Here is a 22349-nt window from a genome sequence, read left to right on the forward strand (position 1 = left end):
CTGCAAAGTGAGGAGTGCAAGGATCCCAGGCTCCGCCACCCTCCCGGAGGCTAATGGCCATGGCAGTCGGGCACCACAGGCCCGGAGTGGACAGGAAGGCCCCGACGTGGGCTGAGTGGCGCGGTCGCCCTCCCTGCCCTAGCAACACGCAGGGACCCGGAGGCAGCACTCCCCCACCGAAATAGCCCGAGGCAGCTTCCCACAGGCCTTCGGAGGTGGTATTTTTAGCCTTAGAGCCTGAGGCTCAGCAAGTTAAGAATAACCCCAGGCAGTGGGAAAGCAGCGTCCGGCGAGGGGTGGGCAGTGCCGGGGCAGCTCTGAGGGCCCGGCCAAGGTCCTCCCCTTGGCCTCCCCCCAGGGCCAGGGTAGATAGTCCAGCTTACAAAACCAAAACGGCCAAGTCAAACTTGAAAGGTTTCTGTGGCTGTGCCCCGGAGGGGCCGTGATCAGGAAAGAGGGTAGAAGGCCTCAGAGCACCCGGTGGCCCCCACCTCCTGGGGTCCGGACGGCAGGCTGGGTCCTCTGCACTCAGTGAGTGACAGGGTGTGCTCCCAGGACAGGGGTGTGGGGCCAGCCTGTGAGGGTGCACTGATCCCCTGAGGGCTCTGGCCGGGGGTAGGGGCTGTCCTTCCCAGGGGGGACCTGCTGCATGAGGTCCAGCTCCCTGGGAGTGTCAGATATTTCTGCTCCGGGGCAGAGACGCCCCAGCACCAGTCATAATGCCTCCCCTCTTCCCTTGACTCCCTGCCCTGCTCTTCACTTCCCTGGGTATTCAATCTAGGCCGCGTTGGCGGAATGAGGCTGCCCCACCCTCGCCCTGGCACCCCCTGGCTCCCTCCCAAACTCTGAGCCGGGTCCATACAGGTTCCAAGATGGCCCTGCCAACTGGCCTTTGTCCCAGAGTTGAAACCTCTAGGGCACAGGGCTCTAAGGCTTGGGACTTAGGGTGTACACAGTCAATATTCAGCTCTCAGCAAAGACAAAGAACCTGCAAAACTGAGCACGTGCCAAGATTCACAGGGATGGCCTTTCGTCCAGTTCCTCCTCACCTCTGAAGCCTGCCGTGGCTCCCCAGTCCCTGCAGCAGCTGGAAACGCTGCTAGCCGAAGAATCCATGATTCCTCCCAGGTGAGACTCACCTGGGAGAATAAAGAAATTAAAGCAGATGATAACAGAGAGACCCCAAATGTGGGCAGTTTGGAGGGCCCTGAGTTATACTCAAAACTGCTCCCCAACACAGGGCAGCAAAGGGGGCAGGACATAGCCCCGGGGCCTTGGCTAGGTCCTGGAGGCCTGCGGGGCCGCCCACATTGAAACCCACTTCCACCCATTGCTAGGGGCTCCCTTGAGCCCAGGAAGCTGGAAGCACCCAGCACCCAGCTGACGCGGGCTTTAGGAGAATAGACCCACAGACGCAGGACAGGCCCGGAACACGGCCAGCGCCCAACTGGCAAACCTCCTTTCCAGCTGATCTCAGGAGATTTCTCAGCCGAGCAGGGAGTCTCTAGCCCTCAACCCCGCCTCTCCTCAACCCCTGCGGCTCTGCCCAAGCTGCGCCTCCCCCTGGAATTCATTCATTCATTAGCTCATTATGTAGCCAGCCACTCATCCGTTTTTTTTTATCCATGTTTTCTGAGCACCTGCTGTGTGCCAGCTGCTTGAGACAGGAAGACACGGAAGACTCCAGGACTTGATCTCCGGGAGCCCCTGGTTTGGGGAAAGACAAGCGAGGAGACAGAGAGCACCCTGCCCCGTGAGAGTTGATATTAACGGTTCAAGACAAGCGCTGGCAGGGCCCAGAGGGTTTGGTTAATCGCTAGAGGGGGTGGGGCTGGGGGTCGGGGACATGGGCCCAGGGAGGTGACAGGCGAGCAGCACCTGCAGGACCCAGCACCTCCAAGGTCCTGCCGCCAGCGCCGTTCCCTCCCATGTCTCTGCAAGCCCACTTCCTGACCTCAGCTGGGACTCTAGAAGCATCTTACTCGTCCCAGGATCCAAAGACCCCAGACCAGCCAGCCCTCGGTAAACATTGCTGTGTCAACAGATGAGTGAACAAATAGATTGCTCCAAAAGTCTTCTTGATGGTGGAGCTGGCCCAGGATAAGTTTCGGAGCAAAAGGGTGGACAGGGGGTGGCCAAGTGGTTGGCTCTGACCTCCCAGGAGCTGGTTGGGGCTCAGAGACCCACCCCAGGGTTCTGCTCCCCTCTCCTGCAGCCTCTGCCTGCCTCCACTCCCTCATTCAGGTACACGCCACCAGTCCTTACTGCCATTCACGTGGCCAGGCATCACACTAGTGGCCACCTAGCCCAGGGCCACCTGGGTAAACAAAGCTGATAGAATCCCTGCCCTGCATCCCTCTAGTGCAGGGAGACAGATGGGAGAGAAGAAATAAGTGTACCATGGGACAAGTGATGGGGAGAGAAGTGAGCAGAGCTGGAGAGACCCAGAGCTTTGGGAAGGAATTCAGGAAGAGATCACTGAGAAAGGATGCCCAGCAGAGGGAAGGGTCGATGCAAAGGCCCTGAGGCAGGAACACATCTGTTTTAGCAACAGCAAAGAGCCCCATGGGCTGGAGCAGAAGAAAGCAGGGGCATGGGCAGGCTGCTTTGAACCTGCTCAACTGCTGGGAGGACTCAGTGTTGCTCTGAGTGGGGCCAGAATCCACAGAGGACTGGGTCTCACATCTTTGCAGGACCAGTCTGGCTGAGGGGTTGAGAATGGATCGGAAGGGGTGAGGTTAGTAGCCGAGGCTGCTGAGGAGGCCAGGATGGGTAGGGCACCCTCCTTGCTGGCCTGTGGGTCATGGAAGAAGCCAGAAGCAGAGCATCCAGGGCAACGCTGCGTCCACACACGGGAGGCCTGTGACATGCCAGCAGGTGCTGGCCGAGTCCCCAGCTATAAAGCAGAGAAAGTGACCAATCAAAGAAGCCACTCCCCAGATGGTCCCCATTCACCTAACAGGCAGCACTTCACATCCCGCTATTTTGTTCAATAGGAATCACATCACTTTTTGTGGCTCTGTGCGTGGCTTGTCAACTGGTTTTGGTTGAGGGGCTGTGTTAGAACTGTGAGCACGGGAGCTTATCCTAAGTTTATATTTGCAGCATTTCTGCAACATTAGAATAAACGTGACTTCAAATGCAGAATCCATGGGAAATTCCTTTCAGGGGTCTTAAGGAGCGCTGCTGTCGGTGAGAGCTGGCAAGACACGTGGTGGCTCCGATTCATTTCTTTTTTTAAATTAATAGACTCTATTTCTTAGAGCAGTTTTAGGTTTACAAAAAAAATTGAACAGAAAGCTGAGTGTCCACCTCCCTCCTCCATCCCTCCCTTCCCCTATTATTAACATCTTGCATTCGAGGTTTATTACAAACAATGAACCCATATTGAAACATTGTTATGAACCTAGTGTCGTACATTGCATGGGTTTTGCATGGGGTCTGTATCCGCCACTAGAGCAGCACTCCGGGTAGCTTCCCTGCCCTACGAATCCTCCGTGCTCCACCTGTTCATCCCTCGCCCTGCCCCCCCACACCCAGGCAACCACTGATCATTTCCCTGTCTCCATAGTTTTGCTTTTTCCAGAATGTCATATTATTGGAATCTCATGGTATGTAGCCTTTTCAGATCGACTTCTTTCACTTAGTCATATGCATTTACGGTTCTTTCCTCCATCACTTTTCATGGCTTGATAGCTCAGTTCTCTTTAGTGCTGAATAGTGTTTCCATTGTCTGGATGGACCATGGTTTATTTATCCATCCACCTACTGGAGAACATCTTGGTTGCTTCCAATTTTGGGCAAATATGAGCAAAGCTGCTATAAACAGACCTACATCATGCCTCATTACTGTTCTGGTGGTGTGGCGGGTGGGGGGGGGGCGTTCTTTAACCATCAAAGGGCATTTGTGCAGATGAGAGTTAGGTGGCCCCAGGGCTCCCAGGGCAGTGTGAGACTAGGGGGTGCAGAGAGCTTTCTGAGAAGGGGAGCTGTCCAGCAGTGGGGCACAAGGGCAGCTCAGGACATCTCAGGGAGCCTCTCCCTGGCATTGGGCCCTACCCCTACCCCAAGGCCCAAGCAGAGGCCAGGGAAACCTGGCAGGGACACTGGTGCACTCCCAGTCTGGGGAGAAGGCTGGAGACCCTTGTCGATGCTCCAGGACTCTAGAACGTGGCAACACTTCTCTTGGGGAAAAAGCAGTTCCTGGGACCCTTGCTGTATTCAATTGCTATGGTCACTGAGTGCACATGTCACCTGATGGGCAACCCCAGGGCAGAGGGTGAGGCCCCTTCGTCCTCACAGATGCCAGCATAGAACAGGAGCAGGCTGCATCTGCAACAGAGACGGCCCCTCGGCCATACCCGCTCCCGCACCTGCAGCTTTGCCCGCTGGCCCCTGCCCGGTAAGGAGAGAAGCAGGAGACAACACCGATGGGCATGGAGCTGAAGCTCCCCTGTGTCTGGGGTGCCACCTCTACCGCAGTGGGGCCACCTCCCAGCAGGATTATCAGCGCCCATCTGAGTCAGCCGTGCACGAAAACAGGAAGAGCTGGGACAAGATCCTTTACCTTCCTTCGATTGTCATCGTCCAATTGTTCTCCTCGCGGCGACGCCATCCGGCTGCTTCCCTGACGCTCCTCTGCCACGGCCAGGCCGGGCCCACCCCCACAGTGGAGTCAAGGGAGGCCGGGAGGCCGGGCTTTTCTGCAGGGCCCGGGCCACGGGCTGCACGCTGCCAGCTACATGGAAAGACCTTGACCACAACCTGGTCTTTCAGAGCAAACCCCAGGGGCTTTCCAAGGCTATGGGCCAGGGGAGTAGGGGTGGGGGCATGGAAAGGGCCCCTCAAAATGCCTCCAACATGCAGAGTGACAGAGACAGCTGGGGGACACAGAGGAACTGCCCTGACAGAATGACAGTGCCCCTTGGAAAATGGGGCTGCCTGGAGAAAAATAGCTCCAAGACCCCCTGGTTCTCGGCCCTTCTGAGAGCTAAGTGAGATAGGATGAGGGAGCGACCTGATACTGGAATGCCATGCTCGGGAAAGAGCCAGACGGAGAGTGGACAGAGAGAGGACAGGAGGCCCAGAGGCTGCCCAGGGCTGACTCACTGGGGCAGATTTCTCAGCCCCGCCACAGGGCTGTGAAGACTGCAGCATACCACCGGCCCCACGCACGAGTTCCCTCAACTGCTGGCTGGGAGGAGGCCTGCTGGAAAGCCCTGGAAGGTTGAAGAATCTCCCCCTTGCCTTGCTGGCCCCCACTGGACATGCACACACACCAGTACACACACACGCATTCAAGCGTGCACATACTCACATATACAAACATGCACATGCATTTCTGTGTGTGCATCGGGAGCCTGCTCAGGAACATCTTCCCTGAAGAGCTGGCATATCCCTACCTCCTGCAGAGTCTGTGGGACCCGCTGGGGCCGGCTGGGCTTTGCACATTTTCCCCACCTGCAAAAGTGACCTTTGGAGCTTCTGGTGACACTCTGAGGTTTCTAAAATCCATCAGCCAGATGTTATGCCACTGCTAAGCATCTTCTCCTATGACCCCATTGCCGGCACCTTCGACCTTCTACTCGAGGGCCTCCAGGGGCTCTGGAAGTGTCCACAGGAACCCATGGCTGGGGAGATGGGGCTTGCTCGTCCTGCAGTCCAAACATCTCCAAGGATGTGGGCTCAAGTCCCAGCTCTGGCATCCTCATGCTCACTTCTCTGTACCTGCCAAATGGGCATGAGAGCCATCCTGAGCACTTCCTGGGACTGATGTGGACTCAGGGAAGGAAAGAGAGGAGGCAGGCCTTAGTGACAAAGGACACCTGGGGTGACAGGAGTGGTTGGGATGATCATGATGGGCTCAAGTGGATGAGGTACCTGGCTCTGCCCCTCCCCCAGGGCTCGGAATTTGTAGCAAGCCAAATCAAGTTTTGGTGGCATTGACTTCCCAAGCCCCTGCCACACCAGCTGACTCTTTTCCTGGCTGACCAAGGTGGGGCCTACTGCTGGGTAGAGAAGGGAGCTGGTCCAGAATCTTTCAGCTGCAAGTGATAGAAAGTCAACTCAAACTGGCTGCAACCAAAAGGGAGCAAATGAGGAAGAAGAGCTTCAGGCATTGCTGGTTCCAGGAACCCATCAGCAGAACTTGGTGTCTCTCTCCCTTTGTTGTCCGGCTCTGCTTCCCTCCATGTTGGTACCATTCTTAGGCAGACTCAACCTTCACTCTTTTCCTTCTGCTCCAAGCAAATGGGTGCTTATTGCTCCTAAGAGTTTGAACCTGAGTCCTGGAACTGTTCCTCCCTGGCCCTTAGTGGCCTGACATGGGTCAAGTGTCCATCTCTGGACCTAGGGGCAGAGTCAGCTCCACTGAACTCTGGATCTGAGTGTAGGGTGGGGTGAGACATGGCTGCCCCCATCAAAACCCAGGTGTTATGGTCAGAAGAATGTGTTATGGTCAGATGTGGGAAGGCCAACATCATGGGCACCCATGACTAGTGCAGGCATGTCTGCAGAGGAAGATAGATGGGATTCTGGAAGCAAAGTGGAGTAGAATTTGAGTCATGGCTCTTTCTATGTGACTTGAGCCAGTGCCCTGAGTCTCTCAGCCAAAGCCAGATTGTGGACCAGCCACCCTGGGCTTGCTTCAAGGCTTATTGCTGTGTAGCCCCAATCTTGGTGATGCAAAACAACCACTGTTGCATTATTACCGTGGATTTCAGATAATTAGTGCAAGGTGCAGCAGTGATGCTTGTCTCTGCTCTGAGTTGTTTGAGCCTCAGCTGGGAAGACCCAAGCAGCTGGGCATGGAACCCTCTGGAGACTTTCACTCATGTGTCTGGTGCTCAGACTGAGGTGACTTGCAGGTACAGCTCAGATGGGGTTATTGGCTGGGATGTCTGCATGTGCATGGTCACTTGGTGGGATGGGGAAGAGGGGTCAGACTTCTATGTGACAGCCCAGGATGACTAAACAAAGAAATGACATGGCCTCTGATGAGCCAGAAATCACCTGGCATTATTTCTACCCTACTTGGTTGAAGTTGTCACAAGCCTTCTCATATGCAAGAAGAGGGTATAGCCTACCTTGTCACAGGCAGGGTGTCAGAGAATCCACTACCATGTTCACAATTGATCAAAAGGCCTGGGCACCTGGGTGGCTCAGTCAGTTGAGGATCCAACTCTTGGTTTCGGCTCAGGTTGTGATCTTAGGGTCATGATATCTGGGTGGTGAGATGGAGCCCCATGTCAGGCTCTGCGCTTAGTGGGTAGTCTGCTTGAGATTCTCTTCCCTCTCCTGCCCTTCCCCTCACTTGCTCATGTGCTCTCTCTAAATAAATAAGTCTTTTAAAAAATAATAATAATAAAATAAATGATCACAAGTCTCAAGTAAGATAATCCAGTGGTTCTCAATTAGGGGTGAGGGGGTAGTTTTGTTCCTAGGAGGTCTTTGGTAGTGCCTATTGCTGTGGTCTGGGTATTCATGACGCCTACCCCAATGCTGAAAATCTAACGCCCAAGTGATGGCATTAAAATAAGAGGTGGGATGGGATTAGTGTCCTTGTAAAAGAGGCCCCGAGAGCTCCCTATCCCCTTCCATCAAGTGAGGGCACAGCAAGAAGCCAGCAGTCTGCAGCCCAGAAGACGGTCCCCACCAGAAGCCAACTGGGTGCCCTGACCTAGAACTTCCAGCCTCCAGAGCTATGAGCAGTAATGTTCTGTTGTTCATAAGCCACCCTGTCTGTTGAGACCTGAGAACTGGGAGACAGTTTTGGTTGTCACAATTGGCTGAGAATGGGTGGAGAGGGTGGTGCTACTGGCATCTGTGGTGCTCAGGACAGTCCCCACAAAGAAGGATCCAGCCCCAAATGTCAGTGGATGAACATCCGGGCTGATGGATGTAGACTTCCCATGAGGTCACTCTGCCAGCCACAGTGCATCTTCTGGAACATCTACAGGGCTGTCCCAAGGAGCAGCATCACCACCTGCCCCACTGGGGACACAAGCTCTTTGGGAGGCCACTGAAATCCAAGCACGGGGCTGGGGGGCAGGAGGCAAGGAACCCTGCGTCCCATCCCCTAGCCCCCACTCTGCCACTAGAGCCTCGTGACTTCCATGAGTCACTTCCTCCCTTGTGGCCTTCCTTTACTTGTCGGAGGCAAGAGGGGGTGCACTAGATGAACCAGGACAATGGTCAGTGCCTGTATAGACCTGGCTAGAGCGACTTGCTTGACCCCAGGATAGTGGTGTCCGAACTTCGGGACCATCCAGCCAGAGGAGCCCTGGATTATTTACAGGGTAGCTGGGTTTTCTTTATTTCCTCTTTCCTCCCTGCCCCCCACCCCCGCACCCTACCCACCCTGTGTTTCCATTGAAATGCTAGCCAGACCGACAGCTACAAAGGCCGCCCCAAACCACAGCCTTCCGGGGCCCGCTCCGAGCAGCGGCCTGAGGGGCCCAGGCCAGGCGTACATTGTTCCATTTTTGGAATTCTTCTGGAGTGAGAGCAGCTCCGGCTGTCAACAGAGCTCTGTTCACAGAGGCCGGCCCGGCAAAGGAGAGAGGGCGCACCATTGTCCGGCCCGGCTCGGGCCACAGGAATGTGCTGGGATGCCGGCCCGCGCGGCACTGCCCAGAGCCGGCCTTTGTGTGCCCACGCCCGACTGCCGGGCCACCCCATAAGTCACAGTGAGCTCACTGCTGGGGCCTGGCCTCCGGAGACCAGGATTCCGGCCTGAGACGGGGCAGGCCAGAGGGTGGCCACAGGTGCCCACGACGCAGGTCAGGGTGGGGTCATTATCCCCAGGTAGACTGCTTTGACTGTCTGAGGTGAGCTGCCACCCCACCAGCAGGGCTGAGGACCTAGGTGACAGCGGCCGCTGTGAACACTCACGTGCCCCTGGGGCACCCCAGGACGGCGATGCCAGCTGGGCCTGCACTTCCCTCCTCGGTGAAAACCGGACCCCAGGAGACGTTCATACAAGCCTCAGCCGGGTGGTCACAGTCAACGTCATGGCATAAGTCATGTTGATGGTAGGGACTGGAGCGGCACCTCACTCACCCCTGAGGTCCTTCCCCTACAGCCACGACCCTGATCATGAGAACACCTCAGACAAACCACCCGGGCGGCCCTCTCGAAACTGCCAGGTCATCTAAAGCAAGGACAATCTGCGAAGGTGTCACAGCAGAGAGGAGCTGAGGAGACGTGACCACCAACGGGAATGTGTCCTCGGTGTCGTCCTGGAAGAGAAGCGGAATCTCAGGTAAGCACTAAGGAAGGCCCAGTGAAGGGTGGGCTTGAATGAACAAAACCGTGTCCGTAGCAGCTGGTCAGTTGTGACAAACCACATCAACACTGCGTGTTAATCACCGGGAGGCCGGCCGGCCTGTACCTGGAGCTCATCTGTCCGCACGCCTACACTGTTCTAACATGAAAAGCATATGCGAATTGCTAGTTCACGGGAAGAGCCTGGAGCAGGTGCTCGGTGAACGGGAGCTCTGACGACAGAGCCGGCTCTCCCCTGTCACTCTAGATGCAGCGTGCTTGATGGCTGCAAGGGAGCCTCTTCACTCTGCACAACAGGTGCAAGTGTGAGTACTTTACTCTGAGGGGTGCGTCATTGGGGGAAAGGCAGTGGATTCGGGCCCTCCAGCCTGAGGCAAGTCCCCAACCATGCCCTCTTCATCACAGGGCCTCAGACAAGTGTGAGCCTCCTCTTATACCGCCTCCCTCTCGGGGTGGCTATTGAATGACCGGAAGGCCTTAGGGGGGTTGTGGGAGTGCACACAACTGCTCCCTCCTATGACCAGAGACCATGCAACTCAGGCTGAATCCAGAGGCTTCTTAAGCCCACCAATGGACCACCCTGCCATCCCCAGCTGCCTTGTTCTCCTGCCCCTGCCTGGCCAGCCTCAAAGGGTGCCAGCGAGACTTTACAGGCCTAATGGAACTTGCTTTCCACCAGACTGCGTGGCACAACACACAGCCATATTCTCCATTATGTCTGCAGCAACCCCATGATGGAAGCAGGACTGGGTAAGCCCATCCATGTTACAGGGAAAGTCATCCCGGCAAATACCTGCTGAGCCCCAGCTTGGTGACCACAGCCAAAAAAAGACCCCATGCCCAGAAGACCCTCTCTGTGCAGCCACAGGAGATAGAGGGCCCATGGCCTGGCAGGGGTGGGAACTACCTCAGAGGCCTGACCACAGGGGAAATCCACATGTGCACCCCAATCCTCCAGTCTGCCACTCTGCTGCCAGCTACTCTGAGAGCAAATCCAGGTATGTGTTAAGGGTACAAATACCTCCTGACCTGCCTGCCCCTGCAGTGTGTCCAGTCTCTTAGCCCACCATTCCCCTACCTGGCCCTGCCTCTAACCAGTGCTCCAAGCAGACAGAGCTTCTGGCAGCACCTCTTGTGATGGATGGATGGATGGATGGATGGATGGATGGATGGACTGATGATGGATGGATGATAGATGGACAAATGGATGTATGGATAGATGGATGATAGATGGGAAATGGATGGATGGATGGATGGATGGATGGATGGATGAACAGACAGACGGATGGATGGGTGATAGATAAATGAACAAATGGATGGATGGTTGAATGGATGGATAGATGGGTAGATGGACAAATGAGTGGATGGATGGATGAACAGGTGGAAAGACAGATGATATGATGGATGGATGGATGAATGGATAGATGGATGGATGGATGGGTGGATGATGAATGGGTGGAGGGACAGATGGATGGATGGATGGATGGATGGATGGATGGATGGATCGATCGATGAGTGGGTGAATGGGCAAATGGACTGAAGCATGAACGGATGAATGGATGAGTAGAACAATATATTTATTGGGTTTGGATGGAGTTGGATGGAAGCTGATCAGCTTCCACTCAATTATATCCTCCCCCTTGACAAATGAGATGATCTCTGGGATCATTATTGAATTACCCTACACTGGGGAGGTAAGGATTATCGCAAAGGCCTAATTTACCCCCAAACGATGCCGTCAGCCCTGACAGCTTGCCAAAACAGGACAGTCCATGTTCCTGTGCACTCTGAAATCCCCTGCTCGGTGTGGAAAGCACCAGAATCCTGGGGATTTTTCTAGAGTGGATTTTACTTTGCCAATGAGAAATAGCTATGATCATATACAACTGGTCAGAGGAGAATTTCCAGAGCAGCAGTGACCTCCAGAACTGAGAGCTCCCTCCAATCTCTCGGGCCGGCCATCACATGACCACCTGCTTCACTGACCAACCCCCCTGTCTAGGAGACAGAGATGCCATCCCCTAAACAGGTCCCAGCGTTGCTGTCTAGGACAACACGTTGCACAGAAACAGCTCTTACCAGGAGTCTCCAATGTCCACCTCCTGCCTGCCGGTCACAGGTACAGAGGCCGGGGTGGGGCCTGCGGTCATCTCTACCATGCTCAAAATGACAGGACCCTCGATAGCTCAGCAAAGCCACTGGCTTGGCCACTCATCATATCCTCACCTTAATACCACCCCCCCCCGCCCCAGGTCACGGGGCTTCTTTTTGTGGCCCAAGCCTGGGGTTTGGGTGGAGGGTGGGATCTTTGAGATCTGATTAAATATCAAAACACAATGATTGGCAAATGCATGTACTAGTAGAGTAGAGAGGTGACAAAGCGGCATGTGCAGTAGAATCCCAATTTTGTAAATCTAGATCCACATGCATGGAAACAAAGACTGGAAGACCGTAGATAAAAGGGTCCTATCACCCCCACCCACAGGATGTCCCTGGAGCTGGACTCGCACGCTCTGCTCCTGCTGTAGTCTCTCTACTGCTGTCCTCACCTGCTGACCATTCCCAGCAGGCGGCTGCTCCGGGACACCCCTATCTTTCTGCTGCCTCCAAGGGCAGGTGTTCACACCTCTGCTAATGCTCCCGTGCTTACAGTTAATAGATTTTCATTAGCCATTACATAAGCCAACAAAATCTGAATGCAGAAAGTCAGTTTTTAATTCTATGCAAGCTAAGTTTCAGAGAACATCAAGCCAGGGCGTTGCTAAAAAAAAGAAGCTTCGACTGAATTATGGGTCAGGCGGGCTGTAAGCACGTGTGGTAAATATTCATAAAACTGTAGAAAAATCCTGAATGTGGATGGAGAATCGAATCGTGGAGCTTTTCCTTCACCTTCAAGGAATGGAAATAGGTGATGATGAGCACCCTGTGGGCCGGGAAGGTGAGGTGGAACCCCAGGGAATAAGCAAGCCGGTGGAGTGTGTGGCTGCACCCCCAGGCTCAGGCCAAGTGTAAACCGTGAGCACGCGTCACGCTGACAGTCTCCGCTGCTTTGAATGGCCTGCTCATCAGCCTTTGGCTGGCCAGATGATGGTGGAGAGGGTGGCTTGTCGCCCCGAAAGCTTTGGCACATTCCAAAAAAAATGGCAGGTGATTTTTTTACTTTCTTCTTTGAATTTTTCTGCAATTCCCATCTTTCTCCAATAAGACATGTATCATTTTTATCATCAGAAAGACAACACATGTGCTTAACCAGTGTCCATGCAGATGGAGGATTGCTGTGCCCGTAGGGGCTTCTGGCAGGGTCTATGCCTCATCACTACTCAGGATAAAATGGGCGTTTCTCAACCAGGCTGCTGTGGACATTTGGGGCCAGGTCATTCTTTGTTGGGGGGCTGTCCTGTGCATGGTAGGGTGTTTAGCTGCTCCGGAGGCCAGTAGCACCACCTCCCTGAATTGTGACAAAGGAACGTGGCTTCTGACATTGCAAATGCCTCTGGTGGGGGGGCAATCACCACAGGTTAAGAATCACTGATCCAGATAAAAGATTTTCTGGAACTCTACAAGGGTGACCTGTTGCAAATCCTTGGGCTAGCAGAACTTAATGGAAGGCCTCAGACATACTCACATTCCACAAGCCACCCTGGGGACTCCAGCCTCCTCACTGCCCCCAGCTTTGCCCCCATCCCCCTGAATGTCAAACTGGTAATATTTAAAATGCTTTAGATTATCTGGGTGTTCTGGCTTCGCAGAGCCAAACCCTGGATGACTGGGAATACGTGTATGTCTAAACACCACTGTTTAATTTTTACCACTACGAGATGCTGCACAGAGACAGTGGTGGCTTGGTCTCTTCTGAGGTCATTCTCAAGGTGGACGGAGCCCTGGGCTGGCTGCCCCCTCCTGCAGCGGACTCCACAGGAATTCAGCTCCTCGGGTGTAACTTTCTTCTTAAGCACTGTTTTCTGTTATCAATTTTTGGAAAGACTTTGGCCTTTCCTGAGCCTACAAGAGCCCTCAACACGTCCATCAAAAGTCAGAAGCATGCAATGGGGCTGCTCCACATGGCTACACCCCTGTGCCTCCCTGGTCTGCAGGGTGGATGCTGCGACCTTCCTCTGCCCCCACTGATCTTTAGCTATGTGCTCTGGGTCAGACTCCAAACCTTCTGCTTTCCTGAATACGGGTGGGCTTGTCTGCCTGCGACCCTCTGCAGCCATGTCCTAGGGTCTGGGGCAGCCTACCCAGGAAATCTTCCTTATCAAGGTCCAGTCATTTTGAACCCAGAGGAGGCCAAGCTGGAGCTGAGTGAGGCACAGAAGTGAGGGAAGGGGAAGCATAGGAAGGGAAAGTTCTGGAAATTCTGGTGGCCTTCACCCACAGGGTACACACAGGGAGATGAAGAAGACAGACCACATAGCCAAGGAAGCTGGGCTTTACTCAGCAGACCACACACCCAGGAGTGACAAGATAAGCCAATGGGGTAGGAAGAAAGGGTACACATTTATTTTTATTTTCTCATACTTTAAAAAAATAATAACAGCTTTATTGAGACATAATTCGCATACCATACAATTCACCCATTCAAAGTGTACAATTCCGTGGTTTTTAGTATATTCACAGAGTTGTGCAACCGTCACCAGGATCTAATTTTGGAACATTCTCATCACCCCGAAGAGAAACCCCATCCCCATTGGCAGTCACCCTACATCCGCCTCCCTGGCAACCACTAATCTACTGTCTGTCTCTTGTCTCTTTGGATTTGCCTATTCTGGGCTTTTCATGTAGATGGGAATCATGCACCGTGTGGTCTTCTGTGACTGGCTTCATGCTTTCAGGACTCCTCCATACCGTAAGGTGTATTGGTGTTTCATCCATTTTAAGGCCGAAAAATATTCCATTGTATGGATATACTACAGTCTGTTTACCCATTTCTCAGCTGATGGATGGATATTTAGGGTTGTTCTCACACTTTTTGGTTATTATTCTGGTATGAACATTCATGTACAACTTTTTTTGTGGACTTCTGCTTTCATTTCTCTTGGACATATACCTAGGAGTAGAGTGGTGGATCACACAGTAACACCATGTTGAACATTTTGAGGACCTGCTAAACTATTTTCTGACCTGACAGTGCTATTTTACTTGCTCATCAGCAGTGGACAAGGGTTCCAATTTCTCCACATCGTCATCAACACTTGCTATTGCCTGTCTTTTATTTTATTTTATTTATTTATTTATTTATTTATTTATTTATTTATTTATTTATTTATTTATTTTTACAGCCATCCTGGTGGCCATGAAGTGGTATGTCATTGTGGTTTTGGTTTGCATTTCCCTGATGATTAATAATACTGAACATCTTCTCATGGGCTCACTGACCAGTTATATCCCTTCTTTGGAGAAGTGTCTGTTCAAACTCTTTGCCCATTTTTAATTGGTTTGTCTTCAAGAGTTCTTTGTATATTCTGGATACTAGACTCTTGTCAGAGAGAGGATTGATGAATGTTTTCTCCCATTCTATGAGTTGTCTTTTCACTTTCTTGCTGGTGTCCTCTGATGCACACAAGTTTTAATTTTGATCAAGTCCAATTTACCTGATTTTTCTTTGGTTACTTGTGCTTGTTGTGTCATAGCTAAGAATCCAAGGTCACAAAGATTTACTCCTATGTTTTGTTCTAAGACTTTTATGGCATTAGCTCTCACATTTATGTCTTTGACACGTTTTGCGTTATTTTTTGTGTACTGTATGAAGTAGGGGTTCAAATTTAATGTTTTGCATGTGGATATCCAGTTACTCCAGCATATTTGTTGAAAAGACTCTTATCTCCCCCATTGAATGGTCTCAACAGCCTTTTTAAAAATCAATTGACCATATTCACAGGATTTATTTCTGGACTATCTATTCTGTTTCACTGATCTACAAGCCTATACTCATGCCAACACTGGACCATCTTATTACTGTGGTTTTGTAGCAAGTTTGAAATCAGGAAGTGTTCCAACTTTGTTCTTTTTTTTTCAAGATTATTAGGCTATTTTGTGTCCCTTACATTGCCATATGAATTTTAGGATCAATTTGTCAATTCCTGCAAAAAAGCCAGCTGAAAGCTTGGCAGGGATTACATTGCATTTGTAGATCAATTTAGAGATTATTATCTTCCTTAAAACATTAATAGTAATAAAATATTTGATCCGTGAATACAAGCTGCCTTTCCATTTACAAAGGTCTTTTAAAAATCTTTCAACAATGTACTGTAGTTTTCAGAGCAAAAATTTTGCTCTTCTTTGTTAAATTTATTTTCAAGTATTTTATTCTTTTTGATACTCCTGTAAATAGAATTGCTTTCTTGATTTCATTTTTGGATTATTCATCACAGATGTGTAAAACACAGTTGGTTTTTGTATATTGATCTTGTATTGCCACATTGCTGAACTTATTTATTATTTTAGATCATTTTTTAGTGAATTTCTTAGGAGTTTCATGTCACCTGCAAACAGGGAGGGCTTTGCTTTTTATCCAGTCTGGATACCTTTTATTTCTTTTGGTTGCCTAATTGCCTTGACTAGAACCTCCAGCACATTTGTTGAACAGCAACGATGAAAGCAAATGCTCTTTCTTGTTCCTGATAGTAAAGGGAAAGTATCCAGTTTTTCACAATTAAGTATGATGGTAGGACACCCTGGATATTTTATCACTTGAAGGTAGGTTTTCTACAGGTGCCCTTCATCAGATTGAGGAAGTGCCCTTCTCAGACCATTTTATTGAGATGCAATTTCTATGCAAGAAAATTAACAAATCTTAATTGAAGAGCTTAATGAAATTATACACACACTCAGAGAACCAAGATCCAGTTATAGAGCATTTCCATTCACCCAGAAAACCTGCTAATTCCCTTCTTCCCCATTAGTGTTGTGAATTTTACACACACAAACACAAGATGCCCAGTTGCAAATTGACTTCAGTTACACAATAAATAATTTTGGTTTAAGTATGTCCCCTGCAATATTTGGAACACATATTGGGATATAGTTATACTTAAAAAAGTCATTATTTATCTGAAATTCAAATTGCATCTGAGTATCCTGTATTTTACCACTTGCCGATTTCCATCAACACGGATGTGTTTTACCGGTCCCTGAATCTCATACAAATGAAATTGTAGACTATGAACTTTGTTGTTTGTCCTAATGTTTTTGAGATCCATATTATAGTGTGTGTCATAATATTTCCTTATTACTTCTCAGTCTCATTGTCCCAGACTGTTTATTCTCCCATTGGGCACCTGAGCTATTTCCAGTTTGGAATGTTCTGGTATGTGGCCTTCTGTACACACTTATTTGTACTCTTATGTACACATTGCACTTATTTCTCTTGGGTGTATGCTTAGGAGTGGAATTATTGGGTCATATGCAAGCATATGCTTAATGTCATCCAATTTTGCATCTGTGTATAAAATATATTAGTACATTAATATGCAGATATCAACTCTAAATATATGCCATATGTAGTCTTATATTGGGGCCCTCAGAAGGTCTTACTGGCTGGAGATGTGATCCAGCCTGATCATGTTGTCCAGGATGGGGAGACATTGGGGATGAGGGGCAAGAAGGGGAGTGGGGTACCATGCAGGGTCCTAGGAGCCACTGAATGGATAAGACCACCCTCACCTCTTGGGGTACCTGGTACTTTAGGCACCTGGGCTGCAGGCAGTTTTCCTTATGGTCAGGATGGGGTCATCTAGCCCGGAGCAGAGAAGGAGGAGCTAGGCTGGGTGAGGCAGGTGTTCCAGGCACATGCAAAGGGGTTTAGCAGAATGGAAAGAAGCCTTGCAAAAGTGGGTAAACAATACGAGGCCAAGCTAGTCAGCCTGGACATGCAAGGCCACAGAATCCATGAGGGGACCCAGGCCCTATAGTAAGAGGAAGCAGACTTAGGAAAGAAGGGCTCAAGCCATGCTGAGTGTGTGGAGGTCAAGGGGGCAGAGTGGGGAAGGGGTGGAGGTCTCCCAAGGCTGCAACCAGGGTCTGACAACCAATACCTTCTAAGTTAAGTCTAGAAGGGGCTCTTGGAAGCGGGCAACCAGCTGATCCAAAAGGCCACACCTTTGGATAAAGCATGTTTCTTTCACGTCACGATTTATTGAGCACCTACTGTGTGCCAGACACTGTTGTAGGCACTAAAGATTTAGCAACTTATAGAAAATTTCCAAAATCTCTGCTCTTCAGGAGCTTGGATTCTAGTGGGGGAAGTACACACACACACACACACACACACACACACACACCCCGCACACAGTGGAGCATGGCACATGATAATAAATGCTATGTAGAAAAACAAAGCAAGAGCAGGGGATATATAGGAAGGCTAAGATGGAAGCTCCACAGTTAAATGTGATGTTTGGCTGAGACAGTGACCGTTGAGAAAGGATAGGAAGAGCAGCAAGCCATGCGGATAACATATAGGAAAGAGAATGGCCATGCAAAGGTCCTGGGGCAGGAGTGAGCCTGGAGTGCAGCAAGGAGGCCAGGCCAGGGAGAGCCTCGTGGGCTATTGTAAAGACTCTGGCCCTGCTCTGAGTGGGAAGGGAAATCACTGAAGGTTTGTGCAGAGGAGCAACACCTTGTCTTCTGAGTAAAGAGCAGGCTGATGGCATGGACAGAGCCCTCCAGGCCAGAGAGGAGGGTCATCATGTTGTCCAGGGACAGCAGTGGATACAGGGGAGGCTTGAAGGGGGGACACAGGATGTGCAGGCAGATGGAATATGTGTGTGAGAAAAGGAGGAGAAGAACATGACTCCCAGGTTTGGCCCAAACAACCAAGAGAATGGATCAGCCATGGCCTCATTTAGGGAAACCTCATAGGGCAGATTGATGAGGATTGGGAGTCCGGTGGCAGTGCCCACGAGACACCTGATGGGAGACGCAAGCAGGCCGATGGTCCATGCATGGCTTATGGGAGAGGACCGAGCCTCATGGCAGCCTTGCTATTTGGAAAGAAATTATGGACCTAACAGAAACTGACTCTGTGCTGACCAGAAACAGACGAATTAACCAAGCACAGTCAGGAGAAGAGGCAAGCAGGGAGCAAGCAGGCACCACGCACTGTTTCTGACTGCGTGGAAGCGAACAAATCCGCGAGGCATCTGATCCGCCTGACTTCATCCCTGATGCCTGGATGGGCAGAGTTCCAGCATGACCCGAGAGCAGACAGGGGTGGCAGCGAAGGTGTTGGGGCAGCTTGCAGCTCGGCTCTTCCAGGAGCAGCTGGGCCATCCAGGAAGACCCGCTCAAGTCCTAACTCTCGGGATGGTGAAGGTGACCTCATTTGGAACTGAGGTCTTTGCAGACGTAATACCTCAGAATCAAGATGGCTCAAGGAAAGGTGACATCCTGCTGGATTCAGGGTGGGCCCATCCAAGGATAGGAAGAGGGAATTTTGGAGATACACAGGGGAAAGACCATGTGATCTCGGAGGTGGAGACGGGAGGGACACAGCCACCAGCCCAGGAGCGCCTGGAGCCCCCCAGAAGCTGGGAAGAACAGGAAGGACCCTCCTCTAGAGCCTCCAGGGGGAGCACAGCCTTGCCCTCACCTGGATTTTGGACTTCTGGGCTCCCGGCTGTGAGAAAGTAAATGTCTGCTGTTGGAAGCCCCGCAATTATGGTCATTTGTCATGGGTACCTTCTATGGGTCTTCCTGGGGACCCGGACTTGGGATGCAACCAGGTAATGCTTGCAGAGTTCGAGTCCCCAGGAGGTTTCAAGTCTATCATGTCTGTCCCTGGGCCAACAGGGCACAGCCAGGAGTCGGGAGGTCACCAGCTTAGACTCAGCATCTGCCTGAGTGCACTGTGGTCCAGTCCCCCACAGAAGGGCCCAGAACCCTGAGACTCCCACTTGGGGGTGCAAGAGGCAGCCCTAGGTGCAGACTCCCTGTCACACACAAGGAGGGCCTCTGTTCTCCTTCTGCTGGTTTGGTACCTAGCGTCATGTGACCTACCATTCCTGGGGCCTCACTGTGCACTGGTCTGCAGCCCAGACCAACGTCCCCCTGCCATCGGACCCATGGATGCTGGGGTGGAGAGTTTCTGCACAAAATATCAGGGATCCATACCAGCTCAGTGCTCCCAGCGGGGGTCTTCCAGCTGCTGGTTCAGGGCTTGTGAGTTCCGAGACATCCACATGCCGGGTGTGGAGGCTGTGGGGAATGCTGTAGGCCATGTCTGGGTGACGTCCTGGTACAAATGACCAGCTACATCAGTCATGAGGCATTATGTTGGCTCCTCCAGGCGAAGTCCGGGGTGGGGGGTCTGCAGGACACCACACAGTCAGACAGGCCCATCTTCCAGGTGATGTGTATGCAGGGCTTCGGGCAGCTCAAAATACCAGAACAGGAAATTCCAGTTTTCACTTTGCTTCACAAAATTTTGTGTCCCCTCCACCCCTCCACCCCTCACCCCAACTGAGCACATCCAGCAGGTCCATCCCTCCCAGACTAGGGTGTGCTATCCCTCCTAGGGATGCCAGTCCTGCCTGTTTTCTCCTGCCCTGATCCCCACGCCTCCTTGAGCAGAAACATTTGTATGGCCAGGGTATACGGGACCTGGTAGGCACCCAGAATTTAGGCAACTGTCCCATTTTACACCTGGGAAAACAGAGGCTGGGTGGGGTGAAGCATGTAGCCCGGGGGGCATCCAGAGACCAGATCTGTTTCCCATGTGAGGCTCTCCTCACTGACACTGCGGAGCTACGTGCCACCCTCCAGGGCTGCACCCCCAACCATTTGGGCTGCTTGAGGGGCATCAGCACCTCCTGCTCATGAGAGGGGGGGACCCTCCAGAAATGCCATCACCTTGATCCTACACACCTGCACCACCACAAAGCTTCAGAATGAGGTAGGAGCCAGAGCCCACGTTTCGTGGAGGTGGCAAAGCGCTAGGGTGAGCTGTGAATGATGAGTGCATGGCCACTGGCACGGCCCCCACCCCCAGCCAGCATCCTACCTGGACAGATGGCGTCAGATCGCCCAGAGAGTCCTGGACCCCACTCAGGTGTGTCAGGACTATTGAGCCCCTAATTCCCCATCTCTGATGGGAATGTGGTCCGTGACCCCTGGCCTGTGACCACTATGTTGGTCAGATGGGCCAGACAAGGCCGACCCGCAGCACCATCCCGCAGCCGTCCCCGGCCTGGCTTCCCCTGAATACCTGCATCTCTTCTCCGAAGATCTGCCTCCGGCTGCAGGCAGACTGGCATCCCTGGGGATTCCTCTGGTGTCTGTCACCAGCTACACACCTCTTGGTGACAGCTCCGTCACCAGGAAACAGCCACACTAGGTCTATAGGAGCCATGGAAGTCTCAGGGCCAAAGGGGAACAAGAAATGGGGGCACCCCTGGGACCTCAGAAATCATCGCGGCCACATGGAGAGGCCAAAGCACAAGATGGAAACTCCTCTGCTCTGGCTCCTGGGTGGGCCCCTGGGTGGGCCCCTGGGTGGGGGCAGCATCTGAGCCAGCCTCTGAGGTCCAGACAGAGGACGGGGGTGTCTGGGTCAACACTGAGCCAATCCAGAGCAAGGGCTGGAACCCGCCACCTGCACTCCAGGTTGGTTGCCTGGCCTCCCTGCAGGAGACCCCTCACATGTGAGGCAGAGCACCGTGTGGGGTTTGGAATTCGTATCCATCACCGCTCGCTGGGGCAAGAAGTCAGAAATCTGTCAAGTTGGACTTTGATGGGAAATAATACACGGGCGCCCGTATTTCTAAATGTTTTATGGAAACATACAGTTAAAATGCCTGCAAAATAACGCTGTTATTCCATATTCTGAGCCAAGCTCCTGAGGTTGGGCTTATTCATGTCACATGTGGCCGGGAGGATAACGCGTCAAGTCTTCTGTTTGCTTCTTGCCAAACGGCCCAGCAAGATCCACGCCGGGGTGTCTCTTGATTGCCACGGGGTTATTTTTAACTGCTCAGTGCTCCGCGTCAGGACTTCGAGCACAGGGGAGGGATGCATCTGGAAACAGCGTGTCGTCCCCACCCCGCTGGGGGCACCCGGGACGGGCCTGGCAGCCACACTAAGCTGCTGACACGGGGGCCCCGGGGGAGCATCGGCACCCCGATCGTGCCTCGGATAAGCCTCCAGGGGCCCTGCCAGAAGCCCACGAGGAAGGCCGACGGTTACCCTACTTTTCCAAGTGTCATTTTCATTCATCAAGGGAAAAGTGAAGACGCCTCCCTCCCCACCTGTCTGACTCCAAAGCTGGATCCTCGGCCACACGGCTGTCCCAGTCGGAGGTCCAGGTGCCCAGGAGGAAGGGGTCCCTGGCTGGGCAAGGAGAGCCACAGAAGGACCGTAGGCCAGCGTAGGGGCAGGGGGGGACGAAGGGGAGATGATGGTGCCTCCCACAATTCCAGCGGCGGACCGGCATGCTCTCTGTGTGGGGAGCCCACTGAGACCACCCTGACATGCAGGACAGATCTAGGGGGGCTCTGGGAGTAGACACGGTGGGGACTTTGGGTGACTTGGTCCCCAGCGGGGCACTGTCTCCAGCATCTTGCCCAGACACTGCCAGTGAGAGTGTCTCACCCGTCACCCGTTTGCTTCTGGGATGGAACTCGTTCTCCCTAACTCACCCCATGGAACGGTCCATCAACTGCTCAGTTGTCTGAACGATGTGATGCTCAAAATCAGAAACTGAACCCAGGTGCTCACCTGCTCTTCCGAAGCAACAGGAGGACCCCACCCCTTCCTGCCCATGAATGTGTCACCTGCCAGCCTTCCTGGGCAGGGCAGGCAGAGGGGCCGCCCCATCGCTGGTGTGCATGTGTCCTGACGGAGCCCCGGGGCCCACAGCAAGCCTCTCCCTCTTCCCCTGATGGCCCTCCAGTTCCCCAAAACCCCGGGCCTCCAGGAGGGTCATCCCCTCCACCCAGGGCTCCTCCAGCACCTGCTGAGCCATGGACATCTGTACCCGTGGGGAGCTGCACGGACAGACGCCTCAAACCCCGACTGCCCGGGGACGCTCCGACCATGACCGGCACCTCTGTGTCCCTCTGTGTGGCTCT

Source organism: Vulpes vulpes, chromosome 5 (assembly GCF_048418805.1).
Source record: "Vulpes vulpes isolate BD-2025 chromosome 5, VulVul3, whole genome shotgun sequence".
NCBI classification, from domain to species: domain Eukaryota; kingdom Metazoa; phylum Chordata; class Mammalia; order Carnivora; family Canidae; genus Vulpes; species Vulpes vulpes.